Here is a 23,311-nt window from a genome sequence, read left to right on the forward strand (position 1 = left end):
GAGATCTTTGTTGATTTGATCTAGGAGGAATCTTTTTGTGTGAAGTTCATTTCTGATTAAGGCCAATTCTGTTCTTTTTAGGATGCGTTTGGTGGCTGCAGAGTTGGAGTGGAATTTCAATTGGAAGCATTTGGGGATTAAATTTTCATCGCGGCAGTTTCGTAGGAATGCGAGGTCACATAAAATGGAAGCTCTTTGGACTTCTAGTTTTTCATAGGTCCTGGTCAGATGGTCAGATGGTGGATTTCCTCCCCGTAGAGGTGCAATATTTGTTTTCTGAGGTTTTCACGGGTGTTTGTATATAGGTCTTTGGTTGTTCGGGTTTTCTCCCGTGTAAAATTGGAAGTGTCTTGGCGACGTTTTAAGTCTCATTCGTCATCTTCAGGCCTCAGCTTCGTGCTTCGGGGAGCAATGTGTGATCGCAGCTATTTCTTCCTTTTAACTGCTAGTGGGGGTTTGAACTGATTCGGAGGGAGCTTGGCTGTGCTCTGATTGGATGGCGGTTTTTCTGTGCTCTGATTGGCTGGGGGTGTGTCCTGTGTTGGTGGGGGCTTGGTTGTGCTCAGTCTAATCTGTGCTGCAGGGGGATTTGAGCTGGTGAGCTGCACTGCTGCTGTTTGGCTTCGTGTTCGTGGTCGTGCTACATCTTCGTAGTGGGTGTCAGTCTGCTGCATGTATGGATTGGAGGGGTTTGAAGTGGCTAATGTTGCAGCTGCGGTCTGGCTTCTGGTCCTTGGTCGTGCTTCCTGATCAGTGTGGGTTTGGGTGTGCTTTCTGGGTGGATGTGTGGTGGTGACATCCTGTGTGGACCTCGTGAGTGTGGGTCTGGTGTCATTCCTCGTGTTAGGGACACGTTTGTCAATAAGGGCAGGTTTCCAAATGGCTGGTAGGCGGAGGTATCATCTCGTTTGTTCATGCTGTGTGGGCGTTTTTCTATCTCGATGGCTTCTCTGATTATTCTGTTGTTAAAGTGTTCAGTTTTGGCGATAGTTCTGGTCTTTTTAAAGTCAATATCGTGTCCTGTGACTTTAAAGTGTTGGACCAGGGAAGAAGTTGGTTCCTCTTTTTTGAATGAGTTCTTGTGTTCTTCAATCGTGCACTTATTCTTCTGTTGGTTTGTCCAATGTATGTGGTGGGGCAGGCGGTGCATGGGATTTCATATACTCCTTGATTTTCTAACTCAATTTTGTCTTTGGGGTTTCTTAGGATGGTGGATATTTTTTGGTTTGTGCAGAATGCTGTCTTGATGTTATGTTTGTGGAGGATCTTGCTGATTCTGTCTGTGGTGCCTTTTATATATGGGAGGAGGGCTGTGCCATTTTCTTGCTCTCTGTCTTGGGTTTTAGTGGGGGGTTCTTTTTGGATTAGTTTGGTAATCTTATTTCTCTGGAATCCATTGGATGTTAGTACGTTTGTGAGAGTGTGTAGTTCGGTTTTTAGGTGTTGTTCGTCAGCTAAGCATTTTGTTCTAGAGATGAGTGTCTTGGCTACGGAGTTGATCTGTGCTGGGTGGTGGTGTGAGAGTGCATGCAGATAGCGGTTTGTGTGTGTTTTCTTCTGGTAGATGGTGTGTCCTAGGGAGCCATTGGGTTTCTTGTAGACTAAGACATCTAGGAAGGGAAGTTGGTTGTTAACTTCTGTTTCCATGGTGAACTGTATTTTGGGGTGTAGGCTATTGAGGTGTGTGAGGAAGTTTTCAAGTTTTTCTTTCCCGTGTGGCCAGATTATGAAGGTGTCGTCTACGTATCTGAGCCAGAGTTTGGGTTTGTGATCAGATTTTTCTAGTGCTTGGGTTTCAAAGTGTTCCATGTAGAGGTTGGCAATGACAGGTGAGAGGGGTGATCCCATGGGTGCGCCTTCTATTTGTTTGTATTTTTGTCCGTTATAGATGAAGTATGTGTTGGATAGGCAGTGGTTGGTCAGATCTAGTATGTGCTTGGGGGGGTTATATTTGTTTTGGATAGCTGTCAAGGCTTCTTTGATTGGCACTTGGGTGAAGAGGGATATGACATCAAAGCTCACGAGTAGGTCGCTGGGCTGTAAGTTTTGTTTCTTTATGATCTCTATGAACTGGAATATATATATTTAATTTGAATTTATATCCCGCCCTTCTCCGAAGACTCAGGGTGGCTTACAATGTGTTAAGCAATAGTCTTCATCCATTTCTATATTATTTACAAAGTCAACTTAATTGCCCCCAACAATCTGGGTCCTCATTTTACCTACCTTATAAAGGATGGAAGGCTGAGTCAACCTTGGGCCTGGTGGGACTTGAACTTGCAGTAATTGCAAGCAGCTGTGTTAATAACAGACAGACTTAGTCCATTGGGCCACCAGAGGCCCCTAGCGACTTTCTTAGAAACTAAAATTGTGGGTCTGGTCACTGCAAACCAATTCTGTGTTTATCATTCCAGCAATGCCCTATTTCTTTAATGGCCACCTCCCCCTATCATAGCCACCATTTTGTGAACATGCTTGTAACATCTAAAATATTCAGTTATGCCCATTAATGTTTCAAAAAATGGAGACCTTTGACACAAAGTAGATATTTATCTACTTTTTTATCAAATTTTACCAAAATCCCCAAAGCTTTAACCAAAGACTATCTACTATTGACCTCACCCCATTCCTAAGAGGTCTATAAGGGGCATGCATAAGAGCACCAGCATGCCTGCCGTTCCTGTCCTAATGTTCCCTTTGATTGTATCCAATTCGTATGGTTATTTCATGCTTATACTTATATATACTGTTGTGTTGACAAAATAAATAAATAAAATAAAAAATAAATTTATCTGGGAAAGTTAATTTTTAAATTGTTCATTCTTATGTTTTTTTTAAAAAGTATATTAATTATACCATCATCAATACCACCATTATCATAGAAGCCATGGTAGGGCAGTTGTCAAATGAAGTATCGCAGGCTAACTCTTCCCACAGCCAGTTCAGTCCTGACTGACTCAGCCTTCCATTCTACTGACGTTGGTAAAATGAGGACTCAGATAATTGAGGGCAATATCAGGGGTGGGTTCTGCTTACTTTTACTACCATTTGGCAACGGGGCCACACGCACTTGCTTTGCTTGCGCGCGCTTCTGCGCATCCGCAGAAGCTTCCTGATGATGTCCAGGTCAGTGGGCGGAGTCTCCCGCCGGTCAGTGGGAGGAGCCGGCCACTCGTCTTGCAAACCAATCTGAACCGGGGGCAACCCACCACTGGGCAATATGCTGACATTTATAAAAACTGCTCAGAGAGTGCTATAAAGCACTATATAAGTCTAAGTGCTATTGCTATTGCTATCATTATTGTCATCATTTATACACTAACTTCTAAAAAAGTATTAATAATAACGACTATAATGATGATGATGACAATATAATCAAATGAAAATAATATACCGGTACTCAAATCTTATTATCATCTATTAGGACAGCTTAGAAACACTGAATCAAATTAAATGGTCCCTTTAAAGGCATGATCCAGGTGAAGCTACATTTTAATAGTATCATGGATAATTAAACACATGCTTAAAGCATACATTGAGAATGGAGTTGAAAGGGCTTCACTTTGGTTGAACGTTGCACTGTATGTTAGGGTACTTTATATTGTTCCACCCCAACCTTTCAGAATCAAGATATGATCTCCTCTTTAAAATATATCAGGGCCAGTGGATTGGAAATGTTGACCTCATCCATGCTCAGAACAAAACCAACAGATGAACATTAAACTAGCAGTGTGGAATTTCCATTACTTGGTCGCTCCTAAAATTGACAGAAAATCCAGCTGTCCATAGAAGAGCAACAAACATAGAAGTAGCCAACATGACTAAAATCTGATGATTCTATGCATTCTTCTTGCAATGGCTTCAATACATAAAGCTGGCCTATTGAATAGGCAAAGCTGAAGAAAGAATGTCCTCCCATTTTTAAAAGTACCCTTGAGTTGAGCTTCACTGCTGGTTGACTATATGGAGACCCTCATATTATCTTCTTGGCAAGAAGAGAAATGATGTGCCATTAATTTTTTACAGGATTCTTTTCTTTTTTTATTTCGCAGTCTAGCCCACCACCCTGGGAATTTTCATCTAAATAGTAAGGACATTTGACCGTACTTAGCATTCTTCGAGCTTTGCCACCTCTGCAACAATGTTCTTTGTTGGTTTTAAAAATAAAGCAGATATTTGTGGATAAATGGATAGTCTGATCATTCAGTTCATACATTATAATGGATATGAAAGTAAGATTGTAATTGCCCAATTGGGAAAGGGGAGAATAAGTTTATCTTAGCAGGATTCAGAGAAATATTTTCTCCCATTTAATGCTGTTTATTACTCATCGTATCAGAGCAATGGGTGAAAGAGGAAAAATTTGATCATCTTTTCCTTTTTCAATGCATATTTATTACTATTTCTACCACAGACAAATCTTCCACATAAGAAAAAGAAAACAAGTTGGCAGTGAGTAGAAGAGTTTTTTTGAAATGGTAGTTTTTTGGAATGTTTTGAGTATTACTTTACAGAAAACATAGTTGAAACTTGGGACCAACTTCCAGCAGTGGTAGTGAGTCAATCATCAGTAATTGAATTTAAACATGCTTGGAATAAACACATGTCCACCATCCAACAAAAATTTAAATAACAAAAACAACATATTAAGAAGGTACTTGGTTGATACCTAGAACGCTGGCATCAACCCATATCAACCATTAGCACCAGTCAATAGTATTTGTGATGCATTTTTGAATGTTCAGTTGACTGAGTTTCATGTTTAATGAATAAAGATAATCATCATCATCATCATCATCATCATCATCATCATCATCATCATCCAGTGCAGGTAGTTCCAGTGGTACTCGACACACTGGGAGCTGTGCCTAAAGACCTAGGCAAGCACTTAAAAACAATTGGTGCTGACAAGATCACCATTGGTCAGCTGCAGAAGGCCCCCTTACTAGGATCTGCTCGCATAATTCGCCGATACATCACACAGTCCTAAACGCTTGGGAAGTGTTTGACTAGTGATCTGTGATACGAAATCCAGCATAGTTATCTCGTTTGCTGTGTATACTGTCATTTTGTGTAAATAATAATAATAATAATAATAATAATAATAATAATAATAATAATAATAATAATAATAATAATAATGTTTCATGTTTAATGAATAAAGTAAATAATAATAATAATTAAAAATAATAGAAAAATAAATTAATTAAAGAGAAAACAAAGAAGAAAAATTCAAAGAGCAAACTCGATAGACCATTGGGTTTTTTTCTGCCATCCGTTTACTATATTCTATATAGATGCACTATTTTTAACGTGTTTAAGCTGTATAATTTATTCAGAAAAAATATCATACATCTTCCTTTTTTCCCCCAGAACTCTTCTGATTTGCCAGTGGATATGAGCCAAGCTCTAGATAAACATTTTTAGGTGTAGAGGCTGTGATAAAAAAAAGTCAAGATGGGTGTTGGAACTGTATGATTGAAGCTCCATAAGATTTGTCAGGGAATTGCGTGTCCAAGTGAAGTCAGAGAGGCTGACACAAACTTGCAGTTTTATATAAATAAATACATTTTACACCTATATTTATAGCAAACAAGATAGTCAGGCGAGCAGGAGCATCATGAGGTAAATCACAGAGCACACAGGGCACAAAGGAGAAAAAAGGCGGGAAAAAGGGGGAACTCCCCCTCCTTATCCACAACAACCAATCACAGCACAGATTGCCTCATGCAGGAGCTAGTATTCTCCAACTAATCAACCGCAACTGTGTGTTCTGGCTCACTGCACAATCCCAGTGCGCCAGCTAATAATTTAAAATATTTTAACAAGTTTATATGTATGTATGTATGTATGTATGTATGTATGTATGTATGTATGTATATATGTATGTATATTTGTTGCTACACAGAGGACCCTGACTTTTCCACAAGGATTTTGAGCCCACACAAAGTTCTGTGTGAATCAACTACTGTATTAATAATATTTTCTAGAAGCCACTTTACAATCTTCTAACTACACATTCTTAAACTGGAAATACTGTGAACTGAAGCTGGAGTCTCAACCATGCAAAACATGTACAGAAAGCTTTACAATCACACCAAGCATAACTCTCGTTGGTGTGCGCACACGCACGCACACCATTTTCAAAACAGGTCACTTACACAGACTTCTGCAAACCTCTGCATGGGTAGCTCTAAAATCAATTTTTTTTCCTCCCAGTTTGTACCGATTTATCATAATAGAGAAAGGAATCCATTTTAAACTAATCCTCCATTTAAACTACATTCTGAACTTGCCTCTCTCCCAAGGGCTAGATAATGATTGCAAAAGGTTTTTGGATGGATTTAGACTTTCCTTTACTTTTATCCATCAGGGATAAACACAGTGAACTGTCCACTGAATATATGGCATTTGCGGGGGCGGGGGAAGATGTGTTTGGAATATTGTTAACCAGCTTGATTGAAAGGGTGCCCTTGTTAGATAGTTCAGTGTTCCCTGGAAAGAACGTTCTTTCAGACATGGTGTCAGAGCTATTTTTGCTCTTGTTTACAAAATTAAGAATTAGAGCTTATTCTCCCTGATGTTTTTTTCCCCCTCTGTATAGTTCCTGTCTGTATTTTTATAGGCCTACATTCTGCTGAGCAACTCTAAAGTCAAAATCTCGAAGATGGTGGAAATCCTACCTCTGAAGAGAACTAGCTTTTATTCAAGGCTAAGTCATAATTCATCAGAACATGTTTTTTCCTGAGATTTTTCTTTTCTCCTGATATTTCAAAAAGAAGAACCCTTTAAAAGGTTTCTTCAAAGATTATTATCAATTATGAGAGTCAACTGATGTAATTTTTTTTAAAAAAAATAATTTATTTATTTGTCAAGCCTGTATAAGATAACAGATATAAGTATAAACGTGTTTATGAATACATAAAATGGATATGAATAAATGGGGACATTAGGACAGGAACGGTAGGCACGTTGGTGCGCTTATGCACGCCCCTTACAGACCTCTTAGGAATGGGGTGAGGTCAACAGTAGACAGTCTAAGGTTAAAGTTATGGGGGTTTGGGGATGTAACCACAGAGTCAGGTAGTGTGTTCCAGGCATTGACTACTCTGTTGCTGAAGTCGTATTTTCTGCAATTGAGTTTGGAGCAGTATACCTTAAACTTGTATCTATTGTGTGCTCATGTGTTGTTGTGGTTGAAGCTGAAGTAGTCATTGACAGGTAGGACGTTATAGCAGGTAATTTTATGTACTACACTTAGGTCAGACTGAAGGCGGCATAGTTCTAAATTGTCTAAGCCCAAAATTTCAAACCCAAAATTTCAAAATTTCAAGCCCAAAATTTAAAGTCTGGTGGCATAAGGTATTCTGTTGTGAGCAGAGGAGTGAAGGATTTTTCTCGTGAAATATCTCTGGATTTGCTCAATTGTATAACTGTCCAATATGCAGTGCGGGTTCCAGACAGATGAGCTGTATTCGAGAATTGGTCTAGCAAATGTTTTGTATGCTCTAGTTAGCAATACAATATTACCAGAGAAGAAGCTACGCAAGATTAGGTTAACAACTCTTAGTGCCTTTTTGGTGATGTTGTTACAGTGGGCTTTGGCACTTAGATTATTAGAGAGGAGTACTCCAAGGTCCTTGACAGAGTGAGGGTTGTCTAATTTTAATTTTAATTTTAATTGGGGTAAAGTGTTAGGCTAGTACTAGGAAGATCCATATGAAATTCATAATCAACCATAGAACTTCACTTGAGAAGCTGGGATAATAGTTATTGCTTAATCCAACCTTCCTCGTGGTTTTAATTTCTCATTTTAGCCTATAGTCTTAACACCCTAAAAACTATGCAGGTCCAACACTGTATTTTTTGAAGCTCTACAATGCTTGCCAAGATAATGGTTGAAGAATGTTTTGCCTTTTCTGGAAAAGTTTTCTGGAGAAGGGGATAAGTTGATTTCAAATAAGTCTGCAGTGGGACCAAGAGATTAAGAAACTTTATTGCTTGGGCTATGGCATTTCCATGACTGAATAGGAGAACAAGAAAGATGTATGTCCAGACTTAGATAAATCCAGCAGACAAAACTTAAAATCCAATAGAGAAGTTCCAAGTTGAGAAACAAGTTTCCTTGTGAGTCAGACCTGCTCAGATGTTGAGAAATATAAGAGGTTATCTGAACTTTTGGGCTCTGAATTATCTATTCACAGCAAATATTTTGTCATTCCTTACTCATTTCTAATTTAGATCTCCCTATGCAAAAGGGTAAGTGAGTTAAGTTTACGGTCTTTTGTGCCTATAGTGGTGGTTATAAGTGCTCCAGATTGCCCACAAATCAGATGTGATTAATATAGGCAGAAGATGATATGAAGATAAAGCACAGAAGAATTCATCCGCTTACATGTGCAGAACGCTGATTATAAATTGGATGAATTTCTATCACCATGGCAGGATAACCCTGAACTGCATTGTATCTAATCAGAAATGTTATGCTCAAAATCCTAAGAGAATGAATATAGATTTAAAATAAGTTGGCCTTCAATGAAATTGGAGGTCAGGAAAGGTATCATGTGCCCTATACATATGAAAATGTTCAGAACAATGAAAAAGAGAACTGGCAAGGGCCAATATATTCTTCATATATTGCTTTTTTTTAAAAAAAATATCTAATTGGGTTTAATTTTGAGTTTTACTTATTTATATGGATTGTTTTTAATTGCATGTGCTGCATTTCTTTATTTACGTATTTAGGCTCTATTACTAAAATGGATTGTGAGCCAATCCTTGAAAAGTTGTGCCAGAGGGAAAGGCACAATGTGTTTGCATAAATAAACGATATTCGGCACAAATAAAATTCCATTATATGCTAAGGAGAGCTGAATCCTATTGCCCCTAGAATTAAGCAAAACTGACTTAATTTTTTTTTTATTGAGCAGATCATCAGTAATATTTTCTTAGCATGGTCCTCCTAACTTCAAAGCTACCTTTAAAGCCATGCCATGCAGTCCTATGGGGCAATGTTATTCAAAGATTATTCTCTATTAGAGATGTAAAATGTGTACACCCATGTAGGAATAACCTTTCTGCATGGCCATAAATATACCCCCCAAAGGTATAAGTGGATCAGAGAACAAGCTTAAAAGACCCATAGACCCAGCAGCATTTTTTGGATATGCATATTAAAAAGTGGTAATAGTGATAGTGGCTTCAGTCAAAGTCCTGTTCCATGCATACATTCACGGATTGGGGTTCTCTCATGTGCTTGTGTATTGTTGCGGTGGAAGCTGAAGTAATCATTGACAGGTAGGACGTTGAAGCAGATAATTTTGTATACTACGCTTAGGTCAGACTGAAGGCGGTGTAGTTCTAAGTTGTCTAAGCTCAAAATTTCAAGCCTGGTGGCATAAGGTATTCTGTTGTGAGCAAAAGAGTGGAGGACTCTTCTCGTGAAATATCTCTGGACTCACTCACTTGTATTAATGTCCAATATGCAGTGCGGGTTCCAGACAGATGAGCTGTATTCGAGAATTGGTCTAGCAAATGTTTAGCAGTACAATATTATTAATGCCTTTTTGGCAATGTTGTTACAGTGAGTTGCAATTACAGTTGCACTCCCCCATCTTGTCTTAGCCTTCCCCAAATCTTCTGGACACTTCTGAACCCCATCTCCTAGCTTCTCCCCCAAGAATCCAAATGGGGCTGAAGGATTTAGATTAGCCACTTTATGCAATTTAAACTCCTCTAATATGAATGTTGATACATAGAAACAGAATTAGGATATCCTGAATTTGTTATCCCTCTTGGTTTTAGAATTTGATTGTCTTGTCTCTGTTACAGGTAGCCCTGTAACAGAGACAAGACAGTTGTCTCGACTTATGACTACAATTAAGCCCAACATTTCTGTTGTTAAGCAAGACAGTTGTTAAGTGAATTTTGTCCCGTTTTATGATCTTTCCTGCAACACTTGTTAAGTGAATAACTGAAGTTGTTAATAACACGGTTGTTAAGTGGATCTGGCTTCCAAAATTGACTTTGCTTATGAGAAGGTCACGAAAGGGGGGATCACATGATGCTGGGTCATAAATATGATCCAGTTGCCAAGCATCTGAATTTTGATCATGTGAACACGGGAATGCTGCAACAGTCATAAATGAAAAATTGGGCCTCTGGTGGTTCAGACTGCTAAGACAGTCTGTAATTAACACAGCTGCCTGCAATTACTGCAGGTTCAAGTCCCACCAGGCCCAAGGTTGACTCAGCCTTTCATCCTTCATTCATACCTAAGGTAGGTAAAATGAGGACCCAGATTGTTGGGGGCAATAAGTTTACTTTGTATATTATATACAAATGGATGAAGACTATTGCTTAACATAGTGTAAATGAGTCTTTGGAGAAGGGCGGGATATAAATGCAAATAAAAAAATAAAAAATAAAAAAATTGTCATGTTTTTCAGTGCCATTGTAACTTCTAACGGTCGCTAAACAAACTACTATAAGTCAAGGACTATCTGTAATGTATTTCTTTGACACAAGATGCTAATCTACTCTTTAATGTTTTATTTGATCCAGGGGTAAAATCTAAAAATTTTCCCTACCGGTTCTGTAGGCGTGACTTAATTGGTGGGTGTGGCTTGGTGGTCAGGTGACTGAATGGGCATGGTCAATAATAATAAATAATAAAAATAATAAAGTACACAAAATTTGGGAGGCACTGGTCTACCTTCTTTAAAAATAGAGGCCCCGGTCTACCAATTGCCTTTTACTGAGAAGCCCCAGTCTACCAAGTGCCTTTTTTGGGCAGGCACCAGTCTACCTTCTTTAAAAATAGAGGCACTGGTCTACTAGCTGCCTACAGCGCTAATCAGCTGTAGTGCGGCCCTTTGAAGTGCCGCAAAGTCATTTAAGGCCGTTTGCAGCTATATCACCACCGAGAGCTTCAGGGACAGAGAAGAGGAACAGTGAGGCGTGGGCATTGGGGGAGGGGGCAGGGATTTTTGCTACCAGTTCTCTGAACTACCTGCCCCAATCGCTACCGGATTGCGCAATCCAGTCCAAACCAGAAGCATTTCACCCCGATTTGATCCCTGTTATTCATTTATATGACTAGCACTGATTGTATCTTCTCCTTATATTTATTTAATATAGAACAAATATTAATGTTGTTGTTGTTGTTTTGAAAGTAGTTGTGTAGAATTCATTTCCATTTCAAGGCCTTTGGAATATCTCTTTATTGTGACTTGAGTTTTTCCAGGTGGCTATATAGGAAGGAACCAAAAAACACCCAGAGAAAACCTCTATAGCCTGTGATTTTGTCTGTGTGTACATGTGTGGAAAGTATCATTTAAAAAAAAAAAGATAATAGTAATCTTACGCAGAACAGTTTCTGAGCAGCTGATAGCTAAAAAGCCGTCAAATACCACTGTTAACTATAGTAATTTACTCTATAATTTAATGTAGGCCTGACCTCTGTCACAAGTTAATACACCATGAAGAATAGTGTGCAAAAACAGCTTATTAATGAATTGGAGAAATAATGTGACATTGTTTTTGCCATGTTCTCATGAAATATCTTAATACTGGAGTTAGCAGAGCTGAGACAATTTTCACTATGTAATTACGTCTTGTCCGTATCTTACTAACTTGTGCTGTGATTAAGAGACTTTTTAATTATGCCATCCAAAGACAGTTGTTTAATTTCATAGTGGGGGGAGAAGGGATAACTCTGGACATTATCAGTGCAACATTTCATTGAGTTTTAATAATATTGGTATGGGAGGGAGGCAGCTCTCACAGTCATGATGAAAGAATCATTTAGAGTTTAAGGGTGAAATTCAGAGTTGCTTCATCTTGATCCTTCCATTGACTGGAAATCGGACTTGGATTTAAGACTAGAAATCTTAATTAGGACTAGAAAGCAATTCCCATAGATATATTACACAACTTTACGTTCAATCCAGCAATTGATCTGCCTATTTTCAGACCCCTCTACAAAGGATAGGGTGATAAAAAATGTTTTATGATCTGGGGAATAATTATATCCACCGGTTTTAATAAATTCTATTTTATTTAGGGTTAAATTCAAACTCAATTAATTTTTTACGGCCTCAGTTCAAATGGTCCCATTTGTTTCTTTGTTCTGGTTCAGTCCAGACTATGGACCAACATCACTATAGTCTAATAACTATTCCTAGCCTAAAGGATTGTGCACCCAATTCTAATCTGATACTCTATATTGCAATTAGCAACTCCATTAGCTACAGGTCTTCTAGATACTATTCAACCATTCTGGGACCTTCAAAAGCCATTGAGTTATATTCACTCATCTGATACATAAAGAGTCATATATGATTGGCTAATTATTGATGTTTCTATTCCGCTCTACTCTAAATGGTTTTGATCAGGGGTCTCCAACCTTGACAACTTTAAGACTTGTGGGCTTCAACTCCCAGAATTCCTCAGCCAGCGTTGCTGGGAGTTGAAGTCCACAAGTCTTAAAGTTGCCAAGGTTGGAGACCCCTAGTTTTGAGCATTGTGCCACAAGCAAACAGGAAGTGATATAGGAGGCAATCATTCTAGTCATTAGAATAGAATAGAATAGAATAGAATAGAATAGAATAGAATAGAATAGAATAGAATAGAATAGAATTTTTTATTGGCCAAGTGTGATTGGACACGCAAGGAATTTGTCTTGGTGCAGATGCTCTCAGTGTACATAAAAGAAAAGATACGTTCATCAAGGTACAACATTTACAACACAAATGATGGTCGTTGTCTATCCACTGCAGGATTAAGGCCTCTTCCGCATGGTTCCAACCAATACAGTCCTGAGCTTTCTTTTTCCAATTAGGCCCGCAATACTTGCTGATGTCATCACTCCTTTTCATTTTAGGTCTCTTTCGTGAACACTTTTCATTAAATGGGATCCATTCTACGACTGCCTTGGTCCACCTGTCATCAGTTCTTCTGGCTCTGAGACCAGCCCATTTCCATTTCAAATCTTTTACTTTCTTGATGATATTGTATACTTTGTTTGTTCTCTAATCCATGTTCAGGTCTTTCTATCGTGTTTTCTGATGCCTGGCATGACTCTTTCCATGGCTCCTTGCGCCACTTGCAACTTGTGTGTTGATTGTGAGGTTAGTGTCCATGTTTTGCTGGCGTATGTTAGAACAGGTAGCACACACTAATCGAAAACCTTTCTCGTCAGGCATAGTGGGAGGTTGTTCTTGAAAATTATGCTTAGCTTGCCGAATGCCTGCCAACCACATTTAACACCCCATTCAATTTACTTTATATAGCAGGCAATATCATCGCACTAATTAGCAGAAACAGATTCTAAAGAATTCTAACATCCCCCAAATGTTATCTTGTACAGCCAAATTTTAACTTTGCTGAAATTCATTAAGAAAGAGGCAGTGCTAAAATATCAGAGCAAACTGATCTATAAGGGGGTATACCACCACTGAGAAGTCCACTGTTGGGATCTCTATATATTTTTGTGATTTCTAAAGATGGAACTCTTTTGGAGACAAGATCCTTAACAGGGACTTAGTGGGGTGTCTGTAGTCTCTCAAAAATGTCCAGCAAATTTTACATTAATATTGAAATTGCCTCCTTTCTGTTAGTTGTTTCTTTCATTTGCCAGTGCTGTTTAATTTTTCGTGCGTACTTTTCCCTTTAAACTCTAACTTTCATTCTTGTTGTGGAAGATGGTTGTCCTCATGATAATCCAGTATTTCTTACTTCCTTTTAAGATGTGTGATCCAGTCTTTCAATCCAGTCCTTCAATTCTGCTGCGAGCTGAAGACTCTTTTATTCCATCGTGCAGGGCTAGCTTCAATATAGTTTCAATATAATTTTAAATTTTTAATGGGGTTTATTTATTTATTTTAAATTTTAGCCATATATTGAATTAGTTTTTTAAATTATTTTAAACTTTTTTTATATGTGTTTTTATCGGTTGTAAACCGCCCTGAGTCCTTCGAGAGAAGGGCGGTATAAAAATCTTATTATTATTATTATTATTATTATTATTATTATTATTATTATTATTATTATTATTATTAATAATAACAATAACAACAACAACAACAACAACAACAACAACAACAACAACAACAACAGAGGTGGGTTTCAACAGGTTCTGACCAGTTCTGGAGAACTGGTAGTGGAAATTTTGAGTAGTTCGGAGAACCGGTAGTAAAAATTCTGATTGGCCCCACCCCCATCTATTCTCTGCCTCCCAAGTCCCAGATGATTGGGGAGGAAATGGGGATTTTGCAGTATCCTTCCCCCTGAGGGGATGGAAATGGAGATTTTAATGTATCCTTCCTCTGCCATGCCCACCAAGCCACGCCCACTAAGCCATGCCACACCCATCAAGACCCAGTAGTAAAAAATTTTGAAACCCACCACTGTTTCAATCCCAAAATATCTTTCTATGAAATGAAGAGAGAAACATCTTAATTTGGGTTTTTTAAAATACCATTTTAGCAGAAGTCACACATATCTTCACAAACCTGGCACAGAGAATTTGAAATTTAAATATATAAATATTGAAGATGAAAAGGAAGGTAATGGGCATGTGATTGTTGAGAATTCTCAGAAAGTAGATTTCAGAACTTAGTGGGTTTTTTTTTTAACCAAGTTTCTGGAGCTAAATTAAATTCACCTCCTATTTGTTCTGAGAGTTTTCTTAACCCACATAGGCCAAGTAAATACAATGAGATTATCTCCATGATGGAGCTATATGCACCTGTTGAATGAGACCAGTGCAGAACAGTGAAAATTCAATTGATTGAGGTGTACTTAGTCCAAATACATATTAATTAAAGGTATCTTTTGCTGCCATCTGTTGAACTTCATTTTGTTATATCTTTTGCATTTGGCCAACAGAGTATCCTAGACAGTTTGGCAAGAAACTCTTGATCAGGATCCAAGCCTTGCCTTAAACCTCAATCTTTCTGCCTCTGAACTTTTAAAAAGGACATGGGATACTTGTTTAAATTCTCCTTGACCCTTGCATCCCCATCCATCTTCCTAATTGGTCTTAATGGCTGTCCATTTGCTAAGAGAGATGTGGCCAACTACTGTGTATGGACTGTTACAAATGAAGGACATACATATATACATACACAGTTTGGTCTAATGGTTAAAGTACCAGGCTAGAAAGCAGCAGACCGTGAGTTCAATTCCCGCCTTAACCATAAAATCCAGCCAGGTAACTCTGGGCCAGGCCCAACCCATCTCATAGGTTTGTTGTTGCAGGGAAAATAGGAGGAGGAAGGTGTGTTGAGATGTTTACTGCCTTGAGTTATTTGCAAAAATAATAAAGGCGGGATACATGAAAAATACTGGACAATACATAATCCAGGAAAAGGGAGCAGCAAATGAATATCCTCATAGTTGCTGAAGGCAAGCTAACACTCATCTGTTGTTCTCTTTGGTGTCCTTTTCCACCCATTCTTGAGTCAGCAAAAATTAATTAATTATGGACCATCCAGTTGGTATCATGTTTTAGTGACTACATAGATTTAGGTTTCCCTTTTGAGGTGAACCCACAAATAATATTTTCTGCATGTTTGAGGGTCTCCCAGAATTCTCAGACTGAGAAATTCTAGAGGATGGAATTCACACCTTACGAGAGGAGATTGGGGTTGGACTAGAAGACCTCCAAGGTCCCTTCTGACACTGTTATTCTGTATTGTGCAAGACTGACCTTCTTCAGAATGATCTGATCCCACCTTCACCAATCAGGCTTTGTAATAATGCATCCTTCATCACTAACTAACGCCATCCACTTGGGTGCTGGTCATATTCTTCCCTTTCTATGGAGATTCTCAGTCATCCAGGTCATGGTTGTCCCAAAATTGCATTTTCAAAAGGCAACTGGACTTTGTTTTTTCCTTGAAGACATTTTGCTTCTCATCCAAGAAGCTTCTTCAGCTTCTTCTTTCCTTATACAACATTATAGACTTCTCAAGAGAGTTAGGTCTTCACATAATAGGTCCAAAATATAATAATGTGTGTCTCATCTTTTTCTGCCTTCAATGAAAACTATGGATTGACTTGTCCTAGGATTTACTTGTTTGTTTCCTTGGCTATTCATGGTGTCAGCAGAAAGCTATGCTGAAATAACTGATCTCCATTTTTGATCCTTATCCTGCCCCTATGGCTTCTGCTTTCAATCCATTGACAATTATCTGACTTTCCTGACAAATAATTGATAAATCCCAAAAGACTTTGCATGTCTTCAAGTTGTCCTTGAATAGTGTTGGAATACAGAATACAGAAAGGGAAGGCAGGTACAATTTAAAAATTGATACTGCTACAGATCCCTTACCCTGTCTCACTTATGAGCTGGAAATCAAGGAACAGCAATATCAAGGGACAGCAATATCAAGGGAACATAACGGAGGGAAGGGAGAAGGGGGGCACAGAGGGGAGAGTGGGAGAAAGAGAGTGTCAGTGTTCCAGAAAACCCCCCAATTCCAAGTAAAAACTCCAAAGCAAGCATCTTTCAAAGTTCTATATACTCGGATAGGTAAACTGGCACATCTGGGAAAACCCGAATCTGAGAGGTCCGGGTTTTCCCTCAGTAAATCAAAAACCCCAAAACCATCCCCTGACTCCACAGTCAATCACATGCTCCAATCACCATCCGTCCCATTTCGAGACAGCACTCCGACCACTCCTTCTCCAGATGCAGGATCGGCCTGACCTTGACTGACAGGAAGAATGCTATTAGGTCTCAAGACAACCCCTCTATTAAATCCCCCCTCCTTCTTTCCCACACATGAGAAAGTGGCAGCACGGAAGCTTCCGGCCTAATACGGCTTCCAAAGCTGACAGAGAGAGATGTTGCTGTGGCACTTTTGTCCTTTCATTAAATGTAATTGGCGGCAAAACCCTGAGACATTCTCTAATGTATCCATCTTAGTTAGCAAGATGAGTTAAACTAGAGATGCAGCTGCAGGTTGAGTGCAATACCCCTAAGTCATTCCAACAGATGTTTTGGAGAGGGATTGTAGTTGCAGGAGGGCATTATATTAGAGAAAGGGTTAAATATAGGACTGTGCAGCAACTTTCAACTACAGTCTATAAACATGTTGGTGTCATTTCTTACTGACCCAGTAGATCTTCTCCATGACAATCTGTCTCTAACCTGGGCTTTCAGGTCTTCCTATCAGGGTTCCAAGTAACACCCCCAACAAAAGAAAACTCCAAGGCTTGATGTTCCTCAAAGTTCCATTTCATTGGAGATGTTATATTGGCACATCTGGGAAAACCCAAATCCGAAAGCTTCCAGGTTTTCTCCACCCAAAAGAAAGTCCAAGTCCCATCTCCTGCACTCACATGTCCATCATATGGTCCAATCAAAGCATCGTCCCAACTGGAAATGCCTCCCAGTTCCAACCTTCCAGGTGCAAGGCAAGATGTCCTTGACTCTCTGAGAAAAAAATGTTATTATGACTACATATCACCCCTGCTCCATACAATCCCCCCTCCCAGTTTCGCACAGCGGTAAATGTGGCAGGCCTGAAGGCCCAATGCAAAAGATGGCTTCCAGTCCTGATGTTCCGATGTACACCTATTACACCTATTACACCTGAAACTCAGTCCATTTACTTATAGTCAACCTCTTTTTCTCTTTTCTTCCATCACCCATTCGTATGGACCTTTCCGAAGAGCTGGGTCTTCTCATAATGTGTAGGATAATTTGAGCCTGGTCATTTGTACCTTGAGTGAAAACATTAGATTGATTAGCTCAGAGATTAATTCATTCCTTTTCTTGGCTTTCTGTAGTATTCTTAAGTACTTCTTCAACACCAAAGTTCAAAAGTGTCAATGCTGTTTGTATTCTGCTTCTTCAAATTCCAACTTTTGCTTCCCCGGTGTCGTTGGGAATACTACTTCCTGCATGTTTCTGATCTTTCTAGGCATAGACACAGCACAGCGTGCATAAGAGCACAAAAGTGCCTACCGTTCCTGTCCTATTGTTCCCTTCATTATAGTATTATATGCATACTTATACTTTTACTTATATATACTTTTTCTCTCATGATGGGTTATTGTATATGTTGATGATTGTATATACTGCTGTGACAAAATAAAAAATAAAAATAAATCTTTTTGAAGAACTGTATGGCGAGTCCACCAAGTGATAGTTTGTGGTGTATTTATTGGCTGTGTTTCCTTTGCTGCAGAATCCAATTGGAGTCAGTCACCAGGACCAAAGATTTATTCTTCCAAGCTTCTGCACTTGTGCTGGAGCTTATGCAGTGATGGAATTCAAATAATTTAACAACCGGTTCTCTGCCTTAATGACCAGCTGTGTAAGCATGGCTCCGTGGTCATGTGACCGTATGGGCATGGCCAACTCAACCTCACTCACATTGTAATGCCTTAGCTGTTACAATGTAATAAGGGTTAACCAGAGAGGCAGTTTCTGTAAGCAGGGCAATAAAGATTAAGCTAGAAATAACAGCAGAATGTTTCCTTCCTGCCTTCCTTACAGGACTAGCCCTGTAAAGTGGAAAAAAACCCAAGATTTCTTCCAACAACCGGTTCTCCAAACTGCTTAGAACATTAGCAACTGGTTCTCCTGAATAGGTGTGAACTGGCTGAATCCCACCACTGAGCCTATGCTCAGGGAACTTCTCTCTCTCCAGAAGTTCGTCCCTGGGCTGTTCTATGTGTTGTATTTATATGGTGTCTGACTGTGTGTGGCTTTTTAATTAGGGTATTGATGGCCAGCCATTAAGTCATTAATTGTTTCCTTCTGGGACCCAGGAAAGGAGCATGGCACCTGCCTTTTGGAACATTATGCCCCCCCACCCCTAAAATAAGACAAACTTCATTCTTGGTAGCTCCTGTAGGTACCTCAAAATATGGTTCTGTCAACAGGCTTAGGGATCTCGGGGAAATGAAGAACTGTTGAAATGACTACATTGTCTGTAACACCAATGATGTTCTCTTTCAGTCTATTTAATAATACTGATGATCTTATGGAAGTTTTGTTAGTTTATTTGTTATTGTATTCTGCATAGAGGCACATTTATGAATTGGGTGGCTCTAGAAATGTGACGTGTAAATAAATAAATATCTGTTGCCTCTGGGCTGAGCTGCTGCTGCTGTGATTTTACATCTCTCTTCTTCTAACTGGGAAGGGAAAAATGATAATGCTGCTGCTGCAGTAGAAGTATTAGTTATTGATTAATTTATTGATTTATTAAGTCTATATGCCATCCAACTCCCAGGGACTCTAGGAGGTTTACAAATTGCTAAAAACATTAAAACAGGAAAACAGAACAGAACAGAACAAAGATGGCAGATATAACAAATCCATATAAGGACAAAGAAAAGAGGGCTTCGGTCATGTTCACCAAAGGCCTGGGTGAAGAGCCAAGTTCTCAGGGCCCTTGAAAAGACCAGTAGGGTGGAGGGTGATTGAATCCCATAGGGAACTTCATTCCAGATAGAGAAGACAAGGTTCCAAAATCCAAAGAAATTGCTTTGTTTAATCAAAGGAATCTGGAGTGTGCTAACACTGCCAGATCAGATTGACCAAGCAGATACTATGGAAATATCTGTAGGTATGTCTACTGAGCTATGTCTACTCTGCTTGTAGGGAACAGTCCAAAAAGTCCAAGAACTACTTCCAATTTTCCTTCTGTTGCAACAGTGTCCCCTACATTTTTCATTCTACCTTCCACCCTGTCACAAATGAATTTCCCTTTTTTTTCTACCACATCTCCTCCTCATGTGTCTGGGAAAGGCAACATGACTATACTTCTGAATAAACATGCAGATGGTTGCATTTTGAGGATATCTGTACTGGCCTAATTCGTAGCTGTTGGATAGGATTTCTCCTCCTCTAGAAATGACAAGCTTCTAGCTTTCCAAATATTTCTTACATTTCAGAGAAAACGCAGCCAGCAATGTCATCGTGACGAGGCATTTTTATAGTGCCATAAAAATTCAGAGTCACCATAAATTCTGATTGCTAAAAAGTCTAGCATTTATGGCACCTTCTACAAGGACATATTTTAAATGATATTCAAAACCAGTGTGATAAGTTTTATTTAGTTTAAAAAGTCAGATTAAAAAGCCAACCATCCTCTCCTTATACAGCAGAGGGGGGAAAAAAACCCAGGGATCTTTCTAGAATTAAAGAAATTGGATGAAGGCCTCTCTCCCTCCCTCCCTCTCTTAATCCTACGCAAATTCATTAGCCCCAAAAGTGTGAAATCTTCATGTCTTATTCAGATGAAACTATTAATTAAAACTCATAATTAGCATTTGCCAAATTATGTCTAATACAGGTTGTTAATAATAGTATCATGTATCAAGGATGCAAGCACATTATAACGTTGCTTTGAAGTTTCAGGGCCCATGTAATTGATTTGCATATCGTTATTTTGATGTGAGGTCTCAGTGCTATGGGCAAATCTCTTTCTCTCTCTCTGGGTGTGTTTTCTTTTTTTAAAAAATCCCTGCATTCATAATGCATTTGCTAAAGATTTGTTCCAGTCTGGATTTTTAAAATATGGAGAAGATTGTATTTCTTTTCAACAATCTGAAAAGAAATCCTTCCTTCCTTCCTTCCTTCCTTCCTTCCTTCCTTCCTTCCTTCCTTCCTTCCTCCCTCCCTCCCTCCCTCCCTCCCTCCCTCCTGTTATCTCATCATACATCATTTTTTCCTTGTTGCTTTTTTAAAGATAGATAAATCTGAAGCTAAATGTCAACAGTTGTCTATTCTATTACCAACTTTAGTGAGGAGTACTATGCATTATGTTTGGATAGTTTATAAGTACCAAGATGATCTGAGGTTAGCAGAATGAAAAAAATAGACAGCTACACATCTCGAAACTGAGCATGCATGCTACAAAATACAGGAAGGAACAAATCCATCCATGGTCCAAATTGGGTATTTGAAGGATCTTAGACATTTCAAGATGCAGCTGTTGCACACCTTTTCTTTCCACTTTTTGGGGAGTGCAGCTCCTGACATACCATTCATATATCAAGTGCAACTATAAATCTGTAAAATAATAGTGCAAACCTGAACTAAATATGCAGCCTTAAGGACACTTAGTTGGGATTCTATGCATATTTAGTCAGTGGATTTTTAGTCTTATGTATATTTACTGTAGGTCCAGCTGTGCAGTTTATTCCATCTTGTGTAAGTCTGCCTAAGGTTGTAATTTAAGACTTTAATTCTATGCACATACTAGGGGGTGACCACAGTAATCATACATGGCATTGCTTGGTATATCGTATCAAATTTAATACAACTTACTTTTAATAAAAAAATGTGCATATCAGCCGAAAGCACAATTGGCTAAAATGACAGCCTTACTGTTTTGAGTCAATGCTGTTGCTAAACAAAGTGATGTATGGGATTTTAAGAATACAGCCCAGTGTGCACATTCTTTGGCTGATATTTTTCTTAATATTAAGCAAGTAGCAGTTCTATTATTTGTAATATGTAAAGGAAGGAATAATCACCTTGCAGCATATTTAACAAACCATGGAAGTAATAAAAAGAGAGTCACACTTTTTTCGTATGAGTGATGAAGGAAGGAAGGAAGGAAGGAAGGAAGGAAGGAAGGAAGGAAATAAATACCATTAGATCAATCTGGGAAGAAAAGACGAAAGGTAGATAGAAAAGGGGAGGGAGGGAGGGAGGGAGGAAGGAAGGAAGGAAGGAAGGAAGGAAGGAAGTCCAGCTAATAAAAGTACAAGTAAGAGACATACTGAAAAAGCCATGTGGTAAGGCAAAGTGATAATAATTCACACTGCCACTGATCTTGAAAATGTTTCAAAGGTAACATTTTTACAAGGTTAAGATGTCTTTGAACCTCTTGTATGAAATATTACATGCAAACACCCCTTTTCTCCATCTTCCACAAATCTACCTTGTTCTTTCTGCCTGCATTAAAAATAAAGCCATTCCATTAGGGTGGCTGGAAAGCAAAATGTCTCACTTCGTTAATGTTTGCCTTTCTCTATATTCCATCTGGACTTATTCTTTTTTTTTTTATTTGCTAGGAATGCATCAGACTCCCTTGTTCATATCTGTAGCCTTTAATGCCAACCTTTCACCATTTTTTTTTAAAAAAGGGGCTTATCCACAACCTGTTCCTTGATCTGAACACTGCAGATGTTCTTTCTTTGGGGGCATGAAAATTAGTTATTCTTATCATGGCATGTGAAATTTTCAAGTTGGAGACACTTCTTGGATCAGCCCCATAGGCTTACAGGAGGGTGCTGTTGACGTGACGAGACTCTCAATCAAATGTATTTGAAAATAAAATAAGCAGTTATTGATTGTCTACTGTGGATAGCCTCAAAGCTGCTTAGAAAAGCTGGTGCCTAAAAAGAAGAGGAATCTTCAGAATCGGTTATCGGCAGCACAGAATGGAGCACTTTGTTAAGGACAAAAATTTTAGTGAGCTTAATTAGCAAATTATACTTACTAATTATAACTCAGAATAATGAGTTATATTCAATAGATGCACACAGGCCCATGCTTGTATTTGAAAAAGAAGACAGTGCTGTAAGAAGGAACAGAATTCCTTTTCCTGCTAAGGCTTTCACAGATAGATGTAGATGCAAATGTGGATGTAGATGCCAGTAGTAGTTGTGGATGTGGATGTTGATGTTGATGTAGATATACTGTAGATGTAGATGAAAATGATGTAGATGTGATGTGGTTGTGGATGTAGATGTAGAAGAAGATGATGCAGATGTGGTTGTGGACATGGATGTAGATGTACTGTAGATAGAGATGCAGATAGAGATGCAGATGTAGATGTGGATGTGGATGTAGACATACTGTACATGTAGATGAAGATGATGTAGATGTAGATGTGATGTGGATGTAGAAGTAGATGTAGAAGAAGAAGATGTAGATGCATATGTGGATGCGGTTGTGGACATGGATGTAGATGTACTGTAGATGTAGATGATGTTGATGCAGATGAAGATGCAGATGTAGATGTGGATGTAGACATAATACACATGTAGATGAAGATGATATAGATGTAGATGTAGGTGTGACATGGTTGTGGATGTAGAAGTAGATTTAGAAGAAGATGATGCAGATGGGGATGTCGTTGTAGATGTGGATATACTGTAGATGAAGATGATATAGATGTGGATGTAGATATGGATATGGATGTGGGTGTGGACATAGATGTAGATAATGTAAATATAGATGTGGAGATGGAGGTGGTTGTGGTTGTAGATGTGTATATACTATAGATATAGGTGTGGATGAGGTAGATGTGGATGTGGAGATGGAGATGGAGAT

Source organism: Ahaetulla prasina, chromosome 7 (genome assembly GCF_028640845.1).
Source record: "Ahaetulla prasina isolate Xishuangbanna chromosome 7, ASM2864084v1, whole genome shotgun sequence".
In the NCBI taxonomy this organism is placed as follows: Eukaryota; Metazoa; Chordata; class Lepidosauria; order Squamata; family Colubridae; genus Ahaetulla; species Ahaetulla prasina.